This window comes from Lissotriton helveticus, chromosome 11 (genome assembly GCF_964261635.1).
Source record: "Lissotriton helveticus chromosome 11, aLisHel1.1, whole genome shotgun sequence".
Classification (NCBI taxonomy): Eukaryota; Metazoa; Chordata; class Amphibia; order Caudata; family Salamandridae; genus Lissotriton; species Lissotriton helveticus.
This window is the reverse complement of record NC_136072.1, coordinates 1,014,649,208-1,014,674,309: the sequence shown is the minus strand read 5'-3', so window position 1 is coordinate 1,014,674,309 and position 25,102 is coordinate 1,014,649,208. Positions and strand designations below refer to the sequence as shown.

Below are 25,102 nucleotides of genomic sequence, written 5' to 3'. Positions count from 1 at the left end.
AACAGCCCGTGGGGGGGTGAGGTGTGTCTGGCCCTTTCTGGATGGCTCAGAGCTGAGCTGAATGGGGCTTGGCTGCATTTAGAGTAGTGGGAGGAGATTTCCTTGCACCTGAATAGGACCTGTCTCCATTGTAGAATGCTGTCTCCCCCTCCTGTGGTCATACTGCACCAGTGAGGACAGAACTGGTTTGGATTGGGCACAGAGACCCTTGCACAAAGAGAACAAAGACAAAATGGGATATAAGTAGTAGACCTTAAACCCCAGAACTTTACATTACTTCTGGATTCAAGAGGAACATTTTCCAAGGAAAAGAGTTGAAGAGCTGTGAGGAATACTGCCCCTTCGCTGTGCGCTGTGTGGGGTTGGATTCAGTTTGCTTTGAACCTGCTTGAAGAAGCTCTCCAAGGGCTTTTGTGTGCTTGCCTCCTGTTCTGAAGTCTCATGGACATAAACACTTCACCCCCTGCTCCCCTGAACTCTGCTGCTGAGAGTTCTGACCTGCGAGGAGTTGCCTATTCCAGTTGTGGACTTCTGAAGGTTTTTCCTGCTGTTGGGAGCTGAGAGAAACCCAAAGAACTGAAGAAATCGATGTATCGCTCTTCTTTTGGCAGTTTTTCCTGACGCAGCTCCGCTGTTCTAGAAGAATCTCCATGCATTGCCGCGCCACTGACGAGCTGACGCAGTGCCTGTCGCAGCTGCAAGAACTGATTTATTGAGGGATCGCAGTGGAAGAAACCGATGCAACACCGCTTGCAGCCACTGCATCGATGGCCGGCGCATCCCGGATTTCCACGCATTGCATCTGTGCGGTAAGCTTTCCAGATGCATCACCCGCAGACCGGAACCATCTTGGAGTTGATGCATCACTTCTCCCTACAGACCGGGTCTGACATACAACTTCTCCTGCGTGCAGCAGAACTGTTGAATTGCCTCCCTAAGGTCTCAGGAACTGACGTATCTCTTTGTTTCTCGAGGCCCCCATCTCTGCGGCTATTTGGCCTTGTGAATTTTGACGCATCTACAGGTACTTTGTGAGAAATCAGTCATCTATAGTTTTCTATGGACCCAGTTGCTTGAAACCTTTGAAAAGTCATATTCTTAGTACATGTAAGTTGGATTTTTGTCATTTTGGTCTTGTTGGATTTAGATAAAGATACATTTTTTTCTAAACTGGTGAGGTGTCCATTTGTGGTGTTATCACTGTATTACTGTGTGCTTTGAGTGCAAATACTTTACACATTGCCTTTAGGATAAGCCTGTCTGCTCGTGCCATGCTACTCAGGGGGTGAGCAGGGGTTATATAAAGTGTGTATCGCCCTTACCCTGACTGGAAGCAAGGGTCCCGATTTGGACAAAGGTACCTACCCCTGCCAACTAGAGACCCCCATTTCTAACAATGGACAAAAGTGTTCTAAATGTCATTTATTCCCCTTTACTGGGGACAACAATTGGCCGTACTCACTATGCTTGAGTCAAGTCTCAGCATGAACACCAAAATCCCAGGGGTGGTGGAAGCGACATCACACACTACACATACCCACACATTCACACATAAACACACTCTCACTGGCAAGCACACAAACAACATACATTTAAAAGTATTTTTACTTACCTCTTCTGCCAGTGAGGTATATAATTTAGCTAATTATACTCCATTCTTTATTACATTAATTGGTTATAACATATTATTCACTATTAGTGCAATAAAACATTTACAAGAAAGCAAGGAAAGTGGAGCCCCAAACAATGTTCATAAGGATGAGTTCAGGAGTCACAAAGGCAATGCCAGGGGTCGAAAGAGCAAGTCAGGGGCACAACTGGGACCGCTGCATCTCCAAAATGACATCCATAACTTTCGGTAGTCCCAAATATGACTTGCAATTAGACATTTGTGAGTCTGGCCTAATTTATTTTATTGCATTTATTGCCTATGTAAAGGGGTCAAACCACAGATGAACGTCTGGAAAATTAGAAGTATAACTTACTATATTCTTTGATAAATAAACTCTTCGTTTCTTTAATTTCTTTTATGCTCTTGCTACTGTTTGGCGGATTTACAATTTAAAAAAAAAGTTATTTCGTGTGACTTTGGTGCCCTTGATCACATTAATGCATATGTTAGAAAAGATACCCTTCTTTCGACCTTCTTCTATGTTCTCTGTATAACTACATTCTGCCTTAGTTTGCTATTCTGCTTCCTCAAATTGATGTTCTTAAGTCATTTAATAAACGGGTATGCTGGAAATGGCCCATTGGATATAAAGTGTTCCTTAAAACTGCTATTAGTTTGATTGGTGGGAGTAGTGATAACAGTAATTTTGTTTAATTGCGACCATATATAACTGCATATGATTTTTCACCATACTAAAAAAACTATATAGCTCAATAAACCAAAGTTACTGCCTGCCAGGAAGAGTTAAAATGGCGACGTGTATTGTATTAATTTGTAGAAACAACACATACAAAGAGCATACGCAGTAACTGTTATGAAGTCATTTATAAAATATGCTTAATGAGCTTATCAGCACAAAATGCGTTTTAAAAAGAAGAAGATAATTGCTCTTAGTTCAACCTGTTTATCAAACATATATTACATCTTCCTCCTTCTATCCCTCTTCTTTTTGTTTGTCCTTTATAATGTGAAACATCTCAGGGAAACAAAAACCTTGCAGCCTCTCAAAGCAAGGACTAGGGATCCAGACTTAATAAACTTTTACAAAATGCAGCAATGGAACTTGCTGTGCTGTGTCATGTGAAAGGAAGAGGGCAGAAATGCACCATCTTTGCTGACATATGGCATACGTCTCCTATTTCCTAGCATCGGCACACTTCAGGCAGCCAAACGCCACCAGAGACACCTTTGTGCCACGACCCAAGGGTGCCTGTGTTGTGCTCACAATTTGTTTTGTGCAGAAAGTGGTACCTTCCTGCACAAACACTCTTCTTAGAGGCGTATTCCTCTTTGAATGTGTGTTGCAGAATGCAGCAAACATACAAAGATGAAGCAGTAAGGAGAAATAAAGTTATTTCTCCTATTTACGCCAGCTTTGGGTAAGTGCACCATGTTGGTGCAAACCCAGGTTTACAAACTATAGTAAATCTGAGTTTGAGTAAAAATACGTGGGTGGATGCACGGGAACGTCTGTGCTCCAACCAGGTAACACCTCCCTGATGCAAAGTAAGGGACGGCAGTGCAAATTGGAATTTGCGTGGCTTTGTAAATTCCAAAATACATTTTACGTCATGTCTGAGTGAAAAAGTTGCACACCCACGACGCAAAATGTTAGTAAATCTGTGCTTAGATTTGTTAGGAGTTGTATGTCAGTGTTCAGTTTTGCACTGTGTCCACGGGCCTTTTTAATGGTGAAGAAATAAATGTAGTTCTTTGCCCATGCAAAATACATGAATAAATAGCCCCCTAAATGTTTAGAGCCTCGTGACCCTGGAGGGCCTCTACACTTCGATAGTTGTGCTGTAAGAAGTGTAACCCTTCAACTCTTATTGTATCTGTCTCTTCAAGAAAAACAGTCTACAGCAACTAACTGATGGGTAGTCATTAAGTTGAAGTGGCCTCATTATAACACCTTGAAAAACAGCCAAAACTAGGAGGCCCAGCTTTTCATACCTGGTTTTTGACACTGGTGAAAAATATCCTGGCGCATGCTTGGGGGCACCTGCCTCTTCACAAGATACCAAGCAAGACTGAGAGTGCATGATATGTAAAAGTTGAACAGATCGAAAAGTAATGTTACCACTTCCCTAGAGTGAGAAGGACCCAAAATCTATTTTCACTGTGGCAGCTCCAGCTGTTCTATCTATAAAACCAGAGTGCGGATTAAAATAGTCCTACTGCTATTTCGGGAATTGTACCTGGTAGAAAAATAATGAAATCACTATTTCTAATAAATATTAAAAATCCAATTTAACGTTGAAGTCAGATTTTTAATAAATATTAAAGAAAAGTAACCTGACCTTTCAAGAGACTAATTAGCTTTAGCCTCTGAATGAGGTCTGTACGTGGTCTGAATGAGTTGTGACTTAGGTGTGAACTTCTTCCCAGGAGCTAAATAATGGATCAGTTTGATTGAAAGGTTATCCTGAATGACCAGGGGTGACTCCTCTGAGCTAGGTAGACTATCCACAGTGGATCTGGGGGCACTTGTTGGCTGGCACAATAGTGTCTGATCCTGCTTGACAGGTCTGCACTTGTAAAATATTTGCACCTCTGAAAGGAATCAAACCGGACCAGAACACAGTTCTTGTGTATTCCCTGTCTGGTTGCTAAAGTACCCTGTTTTTGTCCTACCAAACATCTGTCTCCTATCGAGGACCGTCTTCAAACTGGATTATAGTGTTAGATGGGGGAGATACTTGTGATTTCTTTAGTACATTTGCATGCACACTGTCAGTTCTCAGAGCCCAAGCTTAGTGTGGCTATAGACTTCAGCCATATTTGCATTACCCTGCCACGTGGCATTTTGTACATATGGGCCTTGGTCATTATGTTTTAGGCATGGCATACAGGATCAACCGCTAAAAAAGTAGATAGCCAGGACCTAGGAACCTTTACTTCATTGGTCATAGAGAGACTAGGAGTGTCTTAGGGTGCCACACACCTACAGACTGGTGAAACCTTTCAGCCATTCTCAGAAAAGGACTGGCCTGGCTTTCTGTGACCTGAGAGGAGTCTTGAAGTTCTAGACCTGCTCCTTCTTGTATTCAAGGCAAAGAAATGGACTCCGAGGGTCAGTTGGCTGACCTCTGTGGCTATGGGGGCACAACAGGCTGTAAGAGGCTTTTTCCTGGAATGCCCACCTGATTAAGAGCAACTGGACTGGGACCGGACTTTGCGGTTGGCCTTTGACTGATGCTCTGAGGATCTCTAATTGCCCCCATGAGGTATTTATGGTCTTAGAAGTTACTTCTGTGGTTGATTGGGTACCAGAAGAAAGTCTGTAAACTTTTGAAAACTCTTCCTCCAGATCCTCAATGGACGGCAGAAAAAAGCATCGAACCAGCAGTTCCACCGTGTCTCACTAAATTTTAGCTTTGCCATGCTCAATGCTCCCAGCTGTGCCAAAATAAATGACTTAGGGCCAGATGTATCAAGATACACTTTTGCGATTCTCAAATAGCGATTTTTAAGGAATCGCTATTTGAGAGTTGCAAAATGGTATGTATGTAGAAATTCGCTATTTTTTAGCGATTTCTTAAAATTCCTTAATTGCGATTAGCAAATTGCTAATCGCAATTAAGAAATAACTTCCTATTCATTTCTATGGGACAGGAGGCCCATAGGAATGAATGTAAAATTATTCGCAATTTGCGATTCGCAATTTACTAATCGCAAATTGAGAATAATTTCAAGGGTGCAGGGGTGTCCAAAGGACACCCTGTTGCACCCCTCAAATAAGCATCGGTGCACATGTGGTGCACATACATGCCCTAAGGGCATGTATGTGCATCACATGGCACTTCGAAAAATGCAAAAATTGGCATTTTTCAAGAAATTCGCAAATTACCCCCAACTTGAAGTTGGTGGTAATTTGCGATTCCTTAGGGACAATTAGCAAACATGTTTTGCATCATACATTGAATTTAATGAATCGCAAATTTTGCGATTCCATAAATGCAATCGCAAAATAAGGAATCGCAAATTTGCGATTCCTTATTTTGCACTGAAATTTGCTACATACATACCATTTTGCTCAAATGAGTTCGCAAACGCCGAAATTTCACTGTTGGCGAACCCAATTGAGCTTCATGCATCTGGCCCCAAGTCACATTCTGCTTTGGGACTTAAAAATATAATACAAAGCTCTAAATCTCCAGAGTTCCAGGAGGACCAACTTGCTTCAAGTATCTGGCCTTCAGTTTCACAGTGGTTACTGCAATTTGAGCAGTGTTCCGCTCAGGGAGGATCTGTCTTCTCAAAAAGTGACAATGTCTCTTCCTGTGTTATTACTTAGAAGTAATGTCAATGCTTCACTTTAAAAAGGTGATAATGTCCCTTTCTGAAGTGGGAAAGAGTCTTTTTTCTCACCAGAACGAATCCACTTGATATATACCACCGTTGCAGTCAACCTTATAATGAGCCTACCGCTAACACAGACTATCATTGGCACTTTGTGCTTTTTGGCACTATTTTACTTTAACATTTTAGGATTCATTTCTTCACTTCCACTTTTTGGATTTTTGTCGTTTTGGTCTTATTTTGCTCATAATATTGTTGATTTTCTTTTTATGTGACTTTTTCTACTGTATGTACTCCTTAAATACTTAACTCATTGGCTCTAATTTAAGCCTGACTGCTTCATACCATGGTAAACAGTGACTGAGTACAGTTTTATTTCATTAAGTTTTGTGTGACAGCTAGCAGATGGTGGCCTTATTCTTTGAGGTGAACACTTGTCCACCCCAAATAATAATTCACTTTCGTACAGTTATTTTATTTTTTTATTGCCAGCATATGCCCTAAAAAGGGAAGAAAACATTTCATCCTAATCTTACAATAAACATTTTAATTTAATACAGTTAACTGTTGCATTTTAATACAAGAATATGGGTGCTTCCCAGCAGTCAGGAATCCTTAGATCAAGCGCAAATAGGTTACGTTTAGTGCATATCAGAGGAAAATCAAAGATTACCTACTATCGACTTTGAAAGACTGTAACCTGATCATATTGTTTAAACACAAAGGGGTTTATTTACAAGCCCCTTGCACCACCGTACGTCACTTTTCCCATGTTAGAAATGATGCAAAAGTGGCGGAAGGCGCTTATAAATGAACCCCACAAGCATTACTAAAAATCATTGGCAAATTAAAGTATTTGCCAACCAGCACTGCACTTCCTTTAAGATAAATGTGCACATGTGTTCAGGCAAAATAAAAGTTAGTCAGAGTGAAAGGCACCCAGGGGCTTATTTACAAGCCTCTTGCGCCAACCGTACGTCTCTTTTCCCATGTTTAAAATGACGCAAACGTGACACAAGTGGCTTGTAAATAACCCCCCCCCCCCGGTCACTAAAGTGGGCTGATTCATTGCCTTATGGTGTATACTGTGGTGGTAGGAAGCATAATGTGAATGACAAAGGCCCTCTAGGACCCTCTATGTAAGTATATTTACTTTATGTGTTTTCATGAGGTTAGTGAAGCATTACATACTTTCCCGGCTTAAAAAGTAAGGATGTCGTGTTTCCTTTATAAACAGAACCTCCTGAGCTACTGTCCACTGCACTGGGGCTTATTTATCAATGATACACTCTCCGGTAAATATATAGTACTATTTCACAGATCAATGAAAAGTAGGATATCCTACGATCACAGCCTTCGTCTCGCACTTCGCACAATGTTGCACTTGGATTAAGCAAAAGTGGTTTAGTCTCTGTGACTCACAGTAGTTATCATTTATTTGTAATTTGTAAAAATGTTATAAAGCCCACTCAACACAAGGTGTCAGTGTACTGTTCATCCGATCAACAAAGGTCTATGGCGCTGTAATAGGAAACAAAAACATCCAGGTCACAATATTCATACATCTTATAATTAATATGATATTAATGCAAGGAACATCAGAAAAAAGAAGAATGAGCAAAGAGAAACCTAAGGGGCTGGAGGAGGAAAGAAATAGATCGAGAGAAGCGAGGAGGGCTGTAAAAAGTATTAAGGAGGGAGAAACGTAATAAGTGAGAGCATGAGGGGAAGAGGACAGAGTAAAGAGGGAAAAGTGAAAGGAGACTGGATGGAAATTAATGGCATCATTACAAGCACTGAGCGCAAACTGAAGGGCAGAGAGCAACCATATTACAAACTGATCATATCATAAGTGACACACAATAGAAGACTTAAAGGAAATGAATGGCACATATACAAGAAAGAAGAGCAACCTAATGTGAAGAGTGTATCCATATCCAATGCTCATAAATATGCTAAACTTTCGATTCTAGACAAACCCAGAAGTAGAGGCAAGAGAAAACAAACAAGTGCAGAAGAAGAGTAGAAGTTACAAGGGGATAAGGGGACTGTCTACATGAGAGTAGAGCAGGATTAGTGTAGAGTGGAAGAGAATGGAGGTCAACAGGAGAGAGAAATTTGCGTCCATTGAGCATGGATTAGCAAACAGCTGGTGCATGCAGTATAGGTACTCCAGATAAATCTTGAGAAAATAAGTTTTGAGTTTTCTACAAAATCGGAGTAAAGATTTTGCATATCTCAGTTTTACTGGAAGGGAGTTCTTAATTGCTGGCTCTGCATCACTTGCAGGGATTGAAAAGTTTAATCAAGTCACAAATCTTGACACGAGTGTGCCTGCTTTAGGAATCTATGTCAATCTACAAGTCACATTACTGCGGCGGTCAACCTGACAATTTATCCTTTAGATTTTTGTAAAATGTGTACCTGTGAGCTATTAAAATAAAACTTGTCCTTAATGCGCCTCGAAAGGAGTGCTGCATGTATTTCTGCATGGTTGGTTTAATATTGCATATTAATTACACTTCTGCAATACTGTCAAGGAATCCAGCAGTCCACCCCATGAACCACCGTGCTAGAGTGCTAGAATTGTTTCATGCCACGACTAAGAAATAATGACCAAGAGTCATATGGGCAAAATCTTTTTTGTGGTAGGAAACGTCCCGATTTGTAGAATCAGCACGCTTCCGTCGTAAAAAATGCTTTTACATATGTACAGTTAGCATACAGAACAGAGATGGATAGAATGCTTGAATTAATCTGCGCCACCTGTAATAACTCAGGGTCGCATCTCAATCTATCATTATTTTGAACACCGTGCCAACTCAGTTTGGACCCAACTATATGCTAATCAATCTTCACCATGCTCCAATTGGAACAGTCCAGCCCAAACTGATAAGCCAGGCACTCCCTGAACTGGAACACAAGCAACCCATGATCGGTTTTGCCCTAGTTATTTGCTCATCAGTCGGGTACAGCTTGGTTCCTATGACACAGTGTGCATGGGACCCACGTCTGGACAGACCCATCCCACTTAGGGCAACACAATTAGTATAAAAAACTGGAAGGGCATGGTGCGCAAAAAAGATAGATTTAGGCCCAGAGCTCTCACTGGGGGTGACTGTTTGACATTGTTCAGCTAACCATCCATCAATTATTATTTTTGTGTTTGTCAACCCCTGTGTGACGGGTATGCCCAGATGTGGGTCCCGTACTAGCCATGCCACTAGATTCAAGCTATCCTGGCTGATGAGGGGGGATACCCGGAAACTGGGTGCTTGTTTCCAGTCCAGGAGTGAGGACCTGGCCTGGCAGTTCTAGTTGGACAACATTGAACCTGCATACCTCAACTACCGCCTGACGTTCCACCAGCCCACCAGAGGGCTCCACTCCACCTCCTTCACCCAGGCCAAAATCTCACACATACTTCACAGCTGCTGCTCAGGTTGTTCCATCTCCTACATCGCTGCCAAGTCCTGGAACGACCTCCCTCTACCTGTGCACCTGCTCATCCCTCCCAGATGAGGAGGCTCAAGACTGGCTCTTCGATCAAGAGCAGAAGAGCTCCAGCACCCCTGGGATGACAAGTCACACTTTATAAGAACTTTTTGATATTATTGTCACTGGTCTGGAAGGGGCTGTGTGAAGCTGTGTTGGACTGGCCAATAGGACAATCAGGCAGTGCCTAATGGGCTTGTTTGACATTTCAGTGTATAGGACTGGTTGTTGCCCGTCATTGGGTGAGTTTTATGTTTTTTACAGTTAATTTGTATCATAATAACACAAGCATTGCCTACATCATGCTCAAATCCATGCATTTTTCTATACCTGGCAAAACCCTTATACCCAGTATCTTTACAAGTTAAAATCTGCCTCAATTTGCAAAAATTTGCTACTTTTTTAGGTTTTAAATTCACTTATGGAGGCCACTTTTATTTTGGTTCCCCAAGCGTATTTTCTGTCCCAGTCCAACCGTGGTGTGAAGAACCAATGGAGACACTCCAATTACAAAAGAGGCTGTATTGTGAAACTTCCCAAACTTTATGACTTTTCAACAGCGGGTTGGTATAAGACAGTGATTTCAGGGAATATTTTAGGCACAGGGGGATTTATACACTGAAGAAAGGTTCTTAATATTCGAGAAAGTGCAGGAGCTATATGGAGTGCATACACTGCAGTTTCTAGTTTTACAGTCCAATTGTGGGGGCTAATAGAAGACCCTCAGAAGGATTACCAAGCAGAGCACCAAAATCATAATTCTAGCGGAAATGCATTTACTGATTGGCGGAGGGTTGACTGATAGCCAAACTGTACAGTTATTGAACCCCTCCTCTATTGAGGTTGAAGACCAAATGGGAGTGCGACCTGGGAAGCTGTTACTGGGAAAAATGGTGCTATACAGATTTTTAAAGCTGAGCTGTATATACCCATCAGTAAAATATCATGTTGAATTAAAAATATCAACTGGACCCAAAAGCTACAATTAGATATCAATAACCAGTCAGTCAGTCCAAATAACTTTATTCGGCTTACAATAGCAGCCATAAAAGTGAAATCATTATTTCCAACAGCAATAGATAAGACAAATACAATACAGGTAAAAAAGGAATAACCAATACATCCAACATGTATTAGTAAAATCATTAAAAACAAAAATGTGTCTAAAAAGAGACATTGAAAAACATACATTGACATACATCGGATGAGCATTTTAATTCTAGAGAAACATAGTGCTGCCTTAGCCATATAGCTCTTAAAATTAAATTCATGAAATTCACACATATTTTATCAGAAGAGAGTTTTTGCAAAGCACTTAATGCTTGCTTAGCCCTCCTTAGAATACAAAGTGCTTCTTACAGAATATTTGCAACAAAGGCATTTAATAAGATCATCTACTCAAGATCCGCAATTTGGGAAAGGCACCAGAAAGTGCACCATGTTCGCGTTGAATTGAATCTATGTTGGGGGGTTCAGAACCCTACACAAATGAGGCTCCATCCATTCCCCAGTGTGAAAATCAAATTGCTACAAAATGCAATCGACGCCAACTCAATATTTTTGAGTAGTAGCTGTTTATTATAAGTTCAAAATCGAGTAAGCAAGAAAGTATGTCTAGCTAGCAGCAACAATGTTCGACTGGTCAACTGGAATTCTCACGAGAACAAGCGACACTCGAATTGACAAAGCAAATGAGTTGGTTGGTGACATGCTCACTTTAATAACTACATGGCATACAGATCCACGCAATGTGTACTAAAAACTGGCATGTGTTCACTTTTTAAATGTGCAAACCGTTCATACTTTAGATGTTCAATCAGAGACATTGCAGAAAACAAACCATATTTTAAAAGGTATCACCTATCACAGTCCAGTTGCAAGGACATGGCACCTTTCAAATTAAATTGGCCACAATTAGTTTAACAGCAACATATAACAAGGAGATGTCGGGATCGAAGCTGATGAATATTAATGTTTCTGAATCTCTCTTGACTACTTCTGAAATGAAGTGTCAGACTTTGAGGTCTAAGGATTAATTAATAATTACACAGTAAAGCTTGTATGGTTGAGATTCTTGTTAACATGTATAAAACTGATTGGTTGAATAATATTCAGGGCACCCTTAGATTATTTAAAAGAGGAGATATGTGATAAAGTCTGTAAAAAAATTGCAATGAGTCAAAGCAGATGTGGTTTAAGTATTAGCTATTAACCGAGTAAGATTTCAGATTGTTAACACAAGCATTTGGGAGCCTATAAAAATATAATCGTAGAATTCATTATTTGAAGTTGACAGTAAGAATCTTAAAAAGCTGAGACACTTTTATGGGGAATGCAACTGGCTGCAAGTGACCTGTATTGTCTCAACGAGAAATAAGGCAACAGCCTTGTAGAACTACAACAAGTGGTGTTCTAATTAAAAGAAAAGTACTAAGCATATCGAACTTTTGAATGGCAAAATTCTGCTTTGCCTGGAAGGTTTAAAATGCGTGCATTGTTTCAGGTGATATGCCAGATTGGAAGGTATTTATATGCTATGTTATATCAGTGGCCAGTTAGCACCCACAAAGAATAAGTAACCAGCTGTATGGTATTGGGGCCACTACAATATGGTGGTAGAAAAAAAAGCACTGTGCATCTCAGTACAGATAGGCTCGATGAATTCGCTTGTCGCTCTACTGTTACAACTCCAAGATGGCGGACTGCCTCTGCTTTGTGTAACATAAAAAGGGTGCAATCAGATCAGGTTCCCTTGAGAATGTTCCACTTGCTCCAGTGAAACATCTTTCCTGAGTCTGGCAGGTGAAAGAGGTCCTTAAAGCCCCTGCTTGGACAGAGATGCAGTATACGTCACAAGTGGTTCAAAGGTTCAAAATAAGCTTTATTCGATATTTAGACAAATATCATATAAGCATACCTTCATATACATAGTTAAAAAAGCAAAAGGATAAATGCATTTATATTACAAATGATCAAGTATATTTCAATTTAAAAATTGCATACTAAAATCTCATTAAAAATTTAAAAGACGTGCCTTTAAAACCAGGTAAAAACACATAGAAGTAATCACCAAATCCACATTCAATCTAAAGTTTTCCTACATTTTATCACTAGTTTTAAAAACTGTTCCATTTTGGTTATCACCTCCTTATCTTCCAGTTCCTGTAACCGCTCAAAAGCCATTTTACATGTCCTGATATTCCATCTCTTTAGTAACGGTAATAATAGGGGTTTTCTCAGAAACTGATAAAACTTACAAAAGAGGATGGTGTGAATATTAGATTGTTTTGAAATAGTATCACAGGGACAAAGAGGGGTGATCCGTGACCAGTCATTGCAATTTGGGAAAGTTACATATCGATAAAAAGAGCCCATTCTAAATCTGGTGAGTAACATCCTTGTGTAGCACGGAAAAGCTAATGATAAATATGGTTGGAGCCCCTTGCGAGGTGTCACCCTTTGGTATGCCCGGATGGTGTCAGAAAGTTTCTGTTTGTTCCATCTGACTGTTTCCAGATGGGCCATTAAATTCTTTCTCAGATCTTTTCGCGAGATGTTTTCTAGTGACGAAGGATCTGTATACCATTCTTGGTGCCCAATTTCAAAGAAGAAATTTCTCACATAGATCAGCCAGTATGATTGATTAAAGTATTTAGCCCCTTCCAAGTTAAGAAGGTCTTGTAGCACCTCTCTATTAAAAGCCGTCTCCGGGGTGGTCCAAATTTTGTGCCAAAGCAGGAGAGGTTCAGTTTTGATGGTATCTGTTATATATGGGAGGTCCAATTCGATATGCATTTTATATACAGAGGTTGCCTTTGGGGCGGCGAGAAGATACCTTAAAAATTGGTTTTCCAGAATTTGTATCTGTGAAATATTTTTGTCTATGCCCCAGAGACCAGCCCCGTAGGTAGCAGTAGATATGCATTTTGCTTTGTATACAATTAATAATTGTTTAACCGGTCTGCCCCCTATCTTTCCTGCAAAGTCCCGGAGACCTCCAATCGCTCTCGTGAAAGCGAGTTTCCTCTTCTCTATTGCCGCTTTCCAGGATAGCTTTCTATGTAAACAAATTCCCAAATATGTAAATGCCTCCACTGTCTCCAGTTTTTGTTCATTAATGAAGATGGGGCATGGGTTTTTTTTTAAACTTTTGTTACATAGCATGGTGTACGATTTTGCAATGTTCACTTTAAGGCCCCTGTCATTCATGAAAGTCGTAAAAGCTGATACTGCTTTTTGTAGGCCCATTCTGGTCTGGGATAGAATCGCAGCGTCATCTGCGTAAAGCAGGATTGGGATCGATTCACCTCCTATTTTTGAGAAGTCGCACTCGACTGTTTTCAGATGCTCGCCAATCGCATTTATATAAAGGGAGAAAAGCAGGGGGGCCAGGATGCACCCCTGTCTAACCCCTCTATTGATGTTAAAACGTGGCGAGCACTCTCCCTTCAGTCCATATCTCACTCTGGCTCCTGCTTCACGATACAAGGCCCTAATGAAAAGAAGGATTGATGGATCCATCCCGATACGGTTTAAAATGTCCCATAGTTGGTCATGCTGGACACAGTCAAAAGCTGAAGTGAGATCTATATATGTTATATAGAGACTGTGCCTTTTGGTGTCGATGTATTTTGACTGGATTAGATGTAAATTGAGGACCTGTTCAATTGTACCTCTGCCACACCGAAAACCGTATTGTAATTTCGAGAGTATGTCTTTCTCCTCTATCCAGATGGTTAGTCTTTTCAGGATTATGCGTCCAACAATTTTCATCAGGGTATCGAGGAGGGATATAGGCCTATAGCACGATGGCAGGTGTCTATCTCCTTTTTTGAAAATTGGTATTAATATGGCCTCTCCCCAAGTTGGCAGGAGCTTTGTATGGTTTATGGAGTTAAGGACAGAGGTCAGTAATGGGGCCCAAAATTCCATCTCTGCCTTATACACATCCGCTGGGATTGCATCTGGTCCCGGGGCCTTCCCGGGTGGGCTTTCTTTGATAGCTGATTCCACCTCCTCAAGTGAAAAAAGGATTTGGCATGGACTATCCCGGGCTGGGTTTATAGTCAATAAATCCGGGTTGTGGTTTTTTGAACATACAGGTTTGGAGTAGAGCTTCTGGAAATGCGCCGCCCACCTCTCTCCATTTATTGCCATGTCCAAAATCCTCTCGGGCATTTTTACCCATGGCAGGGGGGAATTAATAAGTCTCCAAAACGCTGCCATGTCGGCCAACTGCGATGTTTCCACCAATTTTTGCCAAGCTTCCTGTTTCAGTTCCCTTTTTCTCTGTTTTATGGCTATGCGATATTTATTTCTAGCCTGGCATATTTCTAATTGAGGTTTAGGTAAGACGCGGAGCAAGTTCTTTAGGGAATTCAGGGCCTTCGTACATTTTGAATCAAACCACCCCTTTTGAGCGATAATACCAGTTTTATACTGTCTCGACATGAGTTGTTTCAAGGTTCCCTGGATTTTGATGAAGGCATTACAAATGTCATCGGGGTTGTCCTTATTTGAAAGGCAAATATAAATCTCCTCCCTCCTTTTGTTAACTAAGTTCTTTAGGAGGTTTTTTGGGTTGATTTTATCCCATTTGAGACAGTAGCCATTTTTGGCTCCCAGCATAATTGGTTGTTCATAAATATCTATTTGTGAATTCCGGGTCTGCGGTGGTCCCGGTAAGTCTAAGGTCATAGAGAGAGGATAGTGGTCACTGTGTGGATGATCGAGTGTGTCCCAATCTTGTATTAACACTGCATGTGCTTTTGAAAATAATAAAAAGTCTATGCTAGTGTTCCTTGCTCTGCCATGAAAGGTTGGTTTGGTGAGGCATGGGGTCTGTAAGAGCTCGTTTACCAAATGTAGATTAAAAGAGGTAACGAAGGTGTTAAAGAGGTCACCTGACTTTGTGTGCATAAAATGACTGAAGGTGGGAAAACCAGGGTCTGAGGGAAATATATCATAGATGTCACAACCATCTCTTACTGTGTTTAAACAGATGTGGCAGTTTAAATCTCCCGCAAGAAGAATTGCACATTCGACGCCCAAAGTTTCTTTAATCGTGCACAGGGCTTGATGTAAGTTAAGCATGGCTTTCTCCAATTGGTCTACAGGGAGATTGTTGTAAAAATTAATAATTAACAATGACAAGGACGGAGCAATATCTAATGCAATTATCTGAAAGGAATCTTTCAATAGTGTTTTCCTGATCCTCTGACCCACTGAGACACTAATATAGGTACATAGTCCCCCCTTGTGTCTGCCCTGTTTAGATCCGACGGCCGGTGAATGGAAGTGAGTTAACCCGGTTTTAAAATGCACTTTCTTACAGATTTTTGCTTTTCAATCGCTTTTGCAAATCATGGTCAATATACCCATAATTGACATGAAAACGGTGCACACGATGAAGATAAAAGCAGCTATAAATAACACTCTCAGGAAATGAGAAGCAGTTTTTATAAATAGGCAAGAGGCCAAACTTCTGAGAAGTGTTGAGATTCACTGACAAGCGCCTTGGAGTGGTGCTTGAGCAGGCACGTCCAGATGCACATTTCGAAGATTTTTATTTGCACTTTGCATATTAATGGAGAAACTGACAGCCGGGTGCAGGTTTCAAGAGACAAGACGGCAAAATAAATATAGCACTTTTGTTAATGAACTGACCTCATTACAATTAACACCCTTCAAAGCAAAGAAAAAGAGGCCATGTCAGGAAACGCTGCCAGCCTGCCCATTCCGGCCACTTATCATTAAGCGACTGAACTGCACACATATATATCACCCCTATGGAATGAAGCCAGGAGGCAACTTTTGCGGTGACAGCCTCATTTCCACTTCAGCACATTTTGTTTTCAGTGAGAAATATGAGATTAGAGAAGTGCACTCACATCAAGGGGACGATTGTTTGTTTATGGCCTGCAGTTTGCCAAAATCTGTCTCTGGAAAAACGTATGACATTATATTTCTTGTTCGCTTTGTTTAAAACCCTTGCACATACCACTACAGTCTATCGGTGCCTGGGGCACCATTCTCCACCTGGCTCTCAGACAGCAGATTGGTACTTACGTGTATGTTGTCGAGGGACTCACTGGCGTTAGGGCTTCTACTCGCCTATTAATATACACGTCTTGGCAGTAGTACAGACCTCTTCGCCTGCTTCCTATTACCAGGTTGGATACCAACACTTCTAATCCTGATAATATGGAAACTGTATGTGCAACTTATTCAAATATTACTAATGTTGTGCTCGTTACCTGGGGTTACAAATGTACCCTTCCTTTCAAAATTAAGGAGTTCTTTTTTCCTAAGGAAATGTTTTAGGAATTTTAGAAGTAAACATGCAGCACAGACATTTTTAGCAAGATTTTGAAAGTGTTTTTTGCCAGTTCACATAGATTTGATAAGCAGAGTAGCAATTTATAGATACATTTTTATTGCAGCTACAGCATCTATTCGTTATGCTCTCCCCTCATTTCCCCTACACACCTCATGACTAACACCCCCTAGTTTTATTGAAAATTGTACTAAATATCCATGCTCAGTTAATAACGATGCTGCAGATGAAAACAATGCAACGTTTTAAAGTAATGTGCAAAAACCTACGAAGACATTAAAGCTGCCAACAGAACGGCAAACCTTTGCAGAGGCATTCTGTTTCTGCAGTAGCTGTTAAGGAGCTGCCAGTGGTACAAACATTTCTTCATGATTTATGCACTAACATTAACTGGCCCATTTAGGTGAGTTGCTTTTACCCCTTGGTGGAGCTTACACCCTCGTTTACCAGCTGCTTCTTGCTTATCCCATCTATCATCACGTGAATCCAGATGCCTAATGTTGCAACTAAAATGCATTGTTTTTATAATGCATGTACCATGTAGACCTCCGTTACAAATACTGCTGTAACTATGGTGCTGTAGTTTTCACAATGGTATTACTGTTTTCACAATAGTATGACTGATTTCAAGTTGCAGAATTGCCCTTAGGATGTATATGCTTCCCAATTGACCCTCAGCCTCACAATGAAATCTATAATAACATACAGAAATCATTGTTATTGCGCTGATTTCGGCATGTTATCCTGCAGTTCTGGACTTTTAGTGCAGGGAATTTAGTTCATGATTGACCTGGAGGATTCATCTATGGTAATTTAGTATTCCTATATATTGTCATTTCCCCCTAGATCAGTCCTATCCCAGAGTTCACCCATCTCCGACAGTAACCAAATTGACAAGAGTAAAAAATGTGCAAGAACATCTTGCCAACAAATAGGATTTACTGACTCTCTAACAACACATGTGAGATATCATTTTCTTCTGGCCTATCTGAAAATGCAACTAAATGTCAATAGGACCGCACCCAGACTGCAAAATCTGAATTATTTATTTCTTACAAATGTTTCACTTCTAGGTCTGGGGAATTAAAAACAAAATCGAGGGCCCTATTCACAAAGATTCCAACTAGCTAAAGTACTCTTACACTTTTCAATAATTGTACGGCTTTGGGCTATTCGGCATTAACGACAGTAAAGTGACTCAGAAGTGTGGACTTACATATCCCAACCACAGCACCTTGAGACCCCCACAGGTGAGTAGTGTGCTTTACAAATCCCTGATTGACTGGTTGATTGACCCTGAAGCAGGGAGTGAAGTCAGTAAAAACATCAAATAAGACTGTAACGTTACTTCTAGCAGGGAATTTATAAACCTATTTAACATTCTGCACACTGAGTCTCCACAATTGGGGAAGAGATCTCCCAGTTGGCACCACTTGGGAGGACAGTACTCACAGAAGGCAGAGTTCAGACACTGGGTTCAAGGTTGTTGAAAGTCATTTTTGTCCTTGAGACTTTAGATCAGGAGGCCAGCTAACTAGCCTCTCAAGTCATTCTGGGCTCATGGGTTCAATCAATCAATCAATCAATTAATCTGGGTTCTTATAGTGTGTTGCTAATCACCCATTAGGGTCTTAAGGTGCTGGGGATGGGCTTCTGCAGTTCAGCCAAAGAGCCAGGTCTTGAGGGCCATCCTGAATGGAGGACGTGAAGGTAATTGTCTGAGATGTAAAGGTAGCGAGTTCCAGGTCTCCATAGCGAGGTAGGAGAAGGATCTTCCACTGGCCGAGGTCTTGCGGCTCAATGGGATAGTGGCCCGGGCCATTTGGGCGGAAAGGAGATGTCTGGTTGGTGTGTAGAAGGAGAGGAGGTGGTTGAGGTATGCAGGTCCTGTGTTGTGGAGGATTTTGTAGGTGTGAGTGAGGAACTTGAAGGTGATTCTTTTGTTGATCGTGAGCCAGTGAAGTACTCTCAGGTAATGGAAGATGTGGCTGCAGCGGGGACTGTCCGGGATAAGTCTGGCGGGGCATTCCGGATTCTCTGCAATTTCTTTTGGAGTTTCTGGGTGGTGCCGGTGCATTGCATTGCCGTAGTCGAGCTTGCTGGTGACGAGCACATCGGTGACCGTTCTCCTGGCCTCGGTCGGTATCCATTTGGGTTTAGAGTTGCAGGGCCAATACTTCTTACCCAGGCAAGAAGGCAGCAAGGCAGCACAGCCAAGCCGCAGTACAGCAGAATGCCACAGGTCCAAAAGTGTATTGAAGAGTTGGAGTCTGAGGTCTGATATTTATACCTGGTGCCTGCTTTAAAGTAGAGGAAGCTTCTAGAGGTTTCCTCTCCCCAGAGGTTTCAGGCATATCTGTCCTCCCTGCCCTGGTCCAGCCTGTCCGGAGTTACAAAAGACCAGTGTCAAACCCTCTGTGAGAGTGCTCATGCAGAGCCTTTGTGATATGCAAGTGTGATAGGTGACAGCTCCTCCCTCTCGTTAACTCAGAGTGGCCCATCCTGCTAACACCTATATTTCCTTTGTCTCACTGTCTGAGAGCAATACACAAAGAATGACTGCTAGCTACATGTAGTCCTGTGACCCAGGATCAGGTTGCAGGCACAAAATGAATAGGACAGGAAAATGCCAACTTTCTAAAAGTAAAAGACACACAATTGATGGACGTGCTCTCCATGCCACTGGAATCAAGCTATCCTGGCTGATGAGGGTTGAAACCCCGAAACCGGTCCTAGGATGCTTGTTGCCAGTCCAGGGAGGACCTGGCCTGGCAGTTCGAGCTGGACTGTTCCCACTGGGCACAGGCTAAAGACTGATTTGCATATGGCTGGGTTCAAACTGAATGGCATGGTGAGCAAAATAAGCTTAATTTAGGCCCAGCTCTCTGTACTGGGGTGACTGCATGACATTGTTTTGCATTCTCTCCATCAATTGTTGTTTTTGCAACTTTCTAAAAGTAGCATTTTCAGAATTGTGATTAAAAATCCGACTTTACCACTAAAGAGGGCTTTTAATTACAATTCTTTAGACACCAAAATCAAGCCGTAATCCTGGTCCCTTTTGCAAGATACCTCTTATTAAATGTAATAAGGTAACATAATGTTGTCCCATGGGAGAGGTAGGCCTCACAGTAGTGACAAATGAATTTAAGCATTTTTCACTGCCAGGACATGTAAAACATAAAAGTACATAATCAACTTTTTAAATATATTCTACCCTTCCCTATGGGCTAGTTGAGGCCTACCCTGGGGATATGTTATATGAATTAAAAAACAAGGTTTGGACCAGGCACGAGGCTTGCCTTGCCAGCTCTAAATGGCAGTTTAAACTGCACACACAGACTGCAATTTGCGGGCCAGAAACATGTTTAAAGGGCAACTTTAGTGGGTGGCACAATAAGTGCTGAAGACCCATTAGAATCATTTAATTGATAGGCCCTAGGTACGTGTAATACCACTTTACTAAGGACTTACTAGTAAATTAAATATGCCAACTGGATATAAGCCCATTTTAAATGTTTAAAGGAGAGAGCATAATCACTTTAGCACTGGAGTGTAGTGGTTAAGTGTGCAGAGTCCTAAACCCAGTAAAATTATTTATTTATTTAGTTTTCCCTTGTCATCATACACCAAAATCCCCCCACCGCTCCAGCGCTCTTACCTGCAAAGGCCATGGCTGCAGTAAAAGCAAAGTCAATAGAACAGGAGGGTTCAAGGAAAAAATGTAAGGAAGAACCACACCGGGGATGACAGGTCTAACAAAAAATCTCCATCCCTACACTACTAAGAAACTCTGGGCATGATCTTTTTCCCTTGCTATCCTGGAAGTGGAATTATTCTAGTCTTTAGCTGGAGCAAATCTCTGACTATTTCAATGGTGGGCTCGAGTTTGGTTATGCTCACAAATGTACATGTGTGTTGGCTTTCCCAAACTTCCAGGTCAAACCAAACTGGGGAATGCCTCTTTCCAACACCTTGAATGGGATTCATGACTGTGGTAGTAAATTTATTTATGGACACCACGAGCCCCTTGGTGAATTCCTGGCAGGTCTAAATGTGGTATTTTCAGAAACAAACTTAAATTTACAACTGAAAATACTTTTCCTAACAGAGCCCATAATGTTTACTCAGATGAGACCACCAAAAGGTTGTCTCTCCTCTCACCATTCTCCAAATTTTCTAAATGTAACAAAATCCTCCATGGCAATAAGATCTTCACATAGGGAGCATTATATCAGATATGTCACCTTCATATAATAATTAAAGAAATCTCAGCCAGGCTCTGCAGCAGTAGCGGCTCCTGAAGGGATGCTGCAGGGCAGTGGGGCGGGGCGGGTGAGGGCCATGGTGGGGCGTAGTAAACTCTGCCATACGGCTGATTGGAGTTAGATAAAGAAAGCAAGAAATAAAATGAATTAAATTGCGCACGCTGCATCGCATTTGGTGTTGCAGTGCACGCAATTTAATTTGTTTCATTTATTTATTTCTTTGCCAAACTCCGATCAGCCGAATGCCAGAGTTCACTACCCCCCCACCACTCTGCCCCTCCCCTGCCCCGGCCCACCACACGCAGCACTCCCTCCAGGAGCCGCTACTGCTCTGCAGGCAGAGGTACATATGTCGTTATGAAGGAATGTCCCCTGAAGGGGTAGCCGAGTAAAATAAGCTCTGATATGGTGGACCAACTGATCTGCTGCCAAACTTTAAATGATGTCAAAGGGCTCTAGTCCTGAGATTAATTTTACCTACCAATCTATTTCCATTTTTGCGGATGTAATTAGTTCAATGTAAACAAATTAAGTCCACAACACCAAGAATTCTTTAAGTTAGAACTGAAAAATCCAGGATTGCTAAAAGAATAGGAAGTTAGATGTCAGAGGGTGGGCACCTTATGGCATATATACAAAAATCAACAACTTCACAGTGCCTAAGTAATGTTAAAGAAAAATACTCCAACGAGTGTACAATGTCTTCCAATTACTTCCTCCCATGTATTCACAGCACATTTTATTCTCTCCTAATTGTTGGTGACCGGAGCATTGTAGTTAATTGTTTACATATTTAATTTTAATGTAAATCCATGTAGGGCTTTCCAGATATTACTTCCTAGTCTGTTGCATTGAGGAAATGTCAGTGTAGTGCCATCAAATACCTGCAAGCTGTTGATGTTTGATGCGACATAACGTGAGAGGTTAGAGCTATGTAAGTGTGTTTTTTTAGTTACATGCACGTTTTGTGCGGTTTAAGATTTTGTCAAGATTTTAGATTTTACTCATAACCAAACAATTTTAAAAATACATTTTTTATTTCACATTTGACTGGCAATATTGGTAAACATGTGACACAGTTGCTCACATACGTGTGGTTTATACTTTGCCTTATCGTATATGTATTGTTCGGGTAAGTGTAAAGTTATTTTATGCCAATATTGATATTTCAGCAAAACATGTACCTTTTAGTAACATTTTTGTTTGAGCCTTACCTCAGATTTTCCAAAGTAACAGCCATTCGGTCCACAACCTCTCCCATATACATTCCATTCTCAGCAGAAGGAACATCTTCCATGGATTGTTGAGTCAGTGTGTGAACGATTTGGCTATTTTTACTTTTTTTCCTCCAGAACCGGTGTCGAGTAATTTTTCAATGTATCTGCTTGCAGACAACAGATTCTATATATTCGGAGTGCAATACTTGTTTTTCAACTGAGAAATCTTTGACTAAGGTACAATGGGCAGGCAGATGTTTCAGATAAACGTCAGTGGTTCATTTGTCATAACACCAAATTCTAATTACGGCGGGCTGTGTTTTATGGCGGAGGACGGATGAACCACCGATCTCTGACAGCTCATCTGCATCCATCAAATTCTAAATAAGGCCTAAATTATTCTTAATTGCATGCGAAAACAATATCTGCATAAGAGATTATTTCACAGACTTTAGTCACCATCCTTAAGACTCTCTTCGGGTTTGCCATTGTTGAAATGTTCTAAAGGTGTCAGCTGTGGTAGCTCAGTGACTTAAGAGCTTGATGTTGAAATGTAAAAGTTTAAATGCAAAAATTAAAACATAAGCCTTAAATCTCGCCATGATTTACGGGTGCAGAACCATTCATTTGGTTACTTATTACACTTGATTTAGAAAATTATACCAAATTGCAAAAACTGAGGTTTACAGTGCCATGTTAAAAATCAGTTAATTTATTCCTAGTGCTATTTTTTATTTAAATGATTAAGAATATAATTTCTTTATTCCTGAAGTGTTTGCACACTACGTAAAATGTAAGGTTTGTGTTTACAGAACAGTAGCAGGTTTTCCTCTAGAGACAATACATTTTCATAGATAATCACAATTAAAATAGACCTTGCTGTTTAAATTTGTGTTACCTGGTTGACTGGAAGGGAGCTCAGTTGCCGCTGGGGAATGCTGAAATTCTTCAAGACTTTCAAATTCTGGTGCTTATCGGAGCTGACAAAAACGAGCAGCCTTCTCAGACATCATTTTCACAGAAGTAAAATAGCTATTCTGGAATAGGAAATAGGGTTGGCATTCGTGGTTTGCCAATAGATGAAAATACTGTGCTCACGCTTCTGCTTTTCGCATAACATCATCAGATTGTTTGATTGCTCTACTGAGAGTTTACGTGTCAGCTCTATACCATCCAAATATTGCGAAAATATTTTCTAGCTTTAGAAGGAGGTACAAAAATATGATCATTGCCTTGAGACTGCAGTTTTGTTAAATTACCTAAAACGTTCACATTGCAAAATAATACCAAATAAAGGCGAGCATTCTCTTCCCCTCAAATAATAATTTGTGAAGGGCATAGCACAAATAAAAAAGTTGTCAATTTTTCAGATCAGGCTAACAGCAGCGGTGGTCTGTGTGAAACAAAAGTGGTGGCGCAGCACAAGTGGAAGTAGGGGGCAACGCAGGGGAAGAAAAAATACGAAAAAAATAAGAAAGCACTTACATGCTGGCAGTCCCCTTGGTGCTCTTCTCTCCTCTCGACTCCCAGTAGTCAATGCAAGGCGCTCAGTCTCCTACACCATTCCAGAAGCTGCTCTCATGCTGGTAAAACTATTTTGCCAGCATGATAGAAGCGCTGTGGTTGGCCTGAGCGGGCTGGTTTGATGCTCTTTTAGGGCCTGGGAGCCTGTGCTTAGTTGAGCAGAACAGTTCAGATGGAGACATCTACGTGCGCATGTCAGTTTGGCCAACCTAAGACGGCTGTCCACACTGACATGCTCACTTGCAGCAGTGCCCACCACCCACCACTCCCCCCCCCCTGCTGCTGTCCTTTAGGATTGCCCAGCCCTCCCCTTGAGTCGGCTCGGCTCGACTCGACTCAGCAAGGAAAAATAAAATGATGTTAACCTGTGATATTATTTTATTTTCCATGATTTCACTGCTGAGAGTGCAGCGGGGCAATGCTCCTCTGCCTTAACGGAGAAGCTGCCACTGGCTAACAGTTCAGGTCAGATCCTCTGGGATTTAGCAATTTCGCGATCTGCACATAAATTGCTAGACTAGGACTTCTGTGAAAATGTCACCATTGGAAGCTTATGGGGCCATCTTTTTATTGACGATTCACTGCAGCACAGGGTCAATAAAAGAAAGGTGGGCAGTGCATTGGCACTGTGAGCCATAGCTAACAATCAAGCTACAGCTTACAATACATTGTGTAAAGACTATGCTTCAGTTAATATGGTAATATCTAATAAATGAAAATTGAGTATAAACGGTACTTATGTATTTTGTAAATATTCCCAGGATGCTTAGTTTAGGAATAGTGGTGAACGTGGAGTCATGTGACTCAGGTAGCATCCAAAAATAAATAGAAATGAAATTTGTAACAGAAATGTTCTATTATTCTGTTTTCCACCATTCTCCAGAAAAATTGGATCCAGAAATGGCCATGTCGCTTTTGATGGGAAGAGCTCCAAAATGAAACTTGGAAACATCAAATCTTGCCATCAAAATTGACAGATTTTGGCAATGTAAGACGCAGAAATGTTTGGGCCCAGGCTCACCTGTCGACCAGGAAAACTTACTTAACCCAGATATTTCTGAAATACAGAGATCCCGGGAATTCCAGGGTGGTGGGACCTATGTGGTTCCCAGTGGCTTCTCTGAACCAGCAAGCCATTCCAAAAAATCATACGTTTTCCCCACATTTCAGTTAGAAAAAGTTCCAAAATCTACAAGGATCAAAAAACCCCTATCATTCACCTTTCACACACTTCTCCAGATAAAAATGGTACACCCCTTTGTTTGGCTGAGTCTAGTGTCTGTGGAGG

General features: G+C 41.2%; 1 protein-coding gene across 2 annotated transcripts in view; it reads right to left on the bottom strand.

Moving 5' to 3' along the window:
* The window catches only part of CMKLR1 (chemerin chemokine-like receptor 1), a 363,562-nt gene extending 340,217 nt beyond the window's left edge, over positions 1 to 23,345 (bottom strand). Inside the window, exon 1 of one of the 2 annotated variants that reach the window (XM_078667413.1) lies at positions 23,189 to 23,345. The gene's annotated coding sequence lies outside the window, so the exon portion shown is untranslated. The remainder of the gene's footprint in view (positions 1 to 23,188) is intronic. The other variant, XM_078667414.1, reaches the window with a different exon arrangement.
* Positions 23,346 to 25,102: the final 1,757 nt, after the last annotated feature.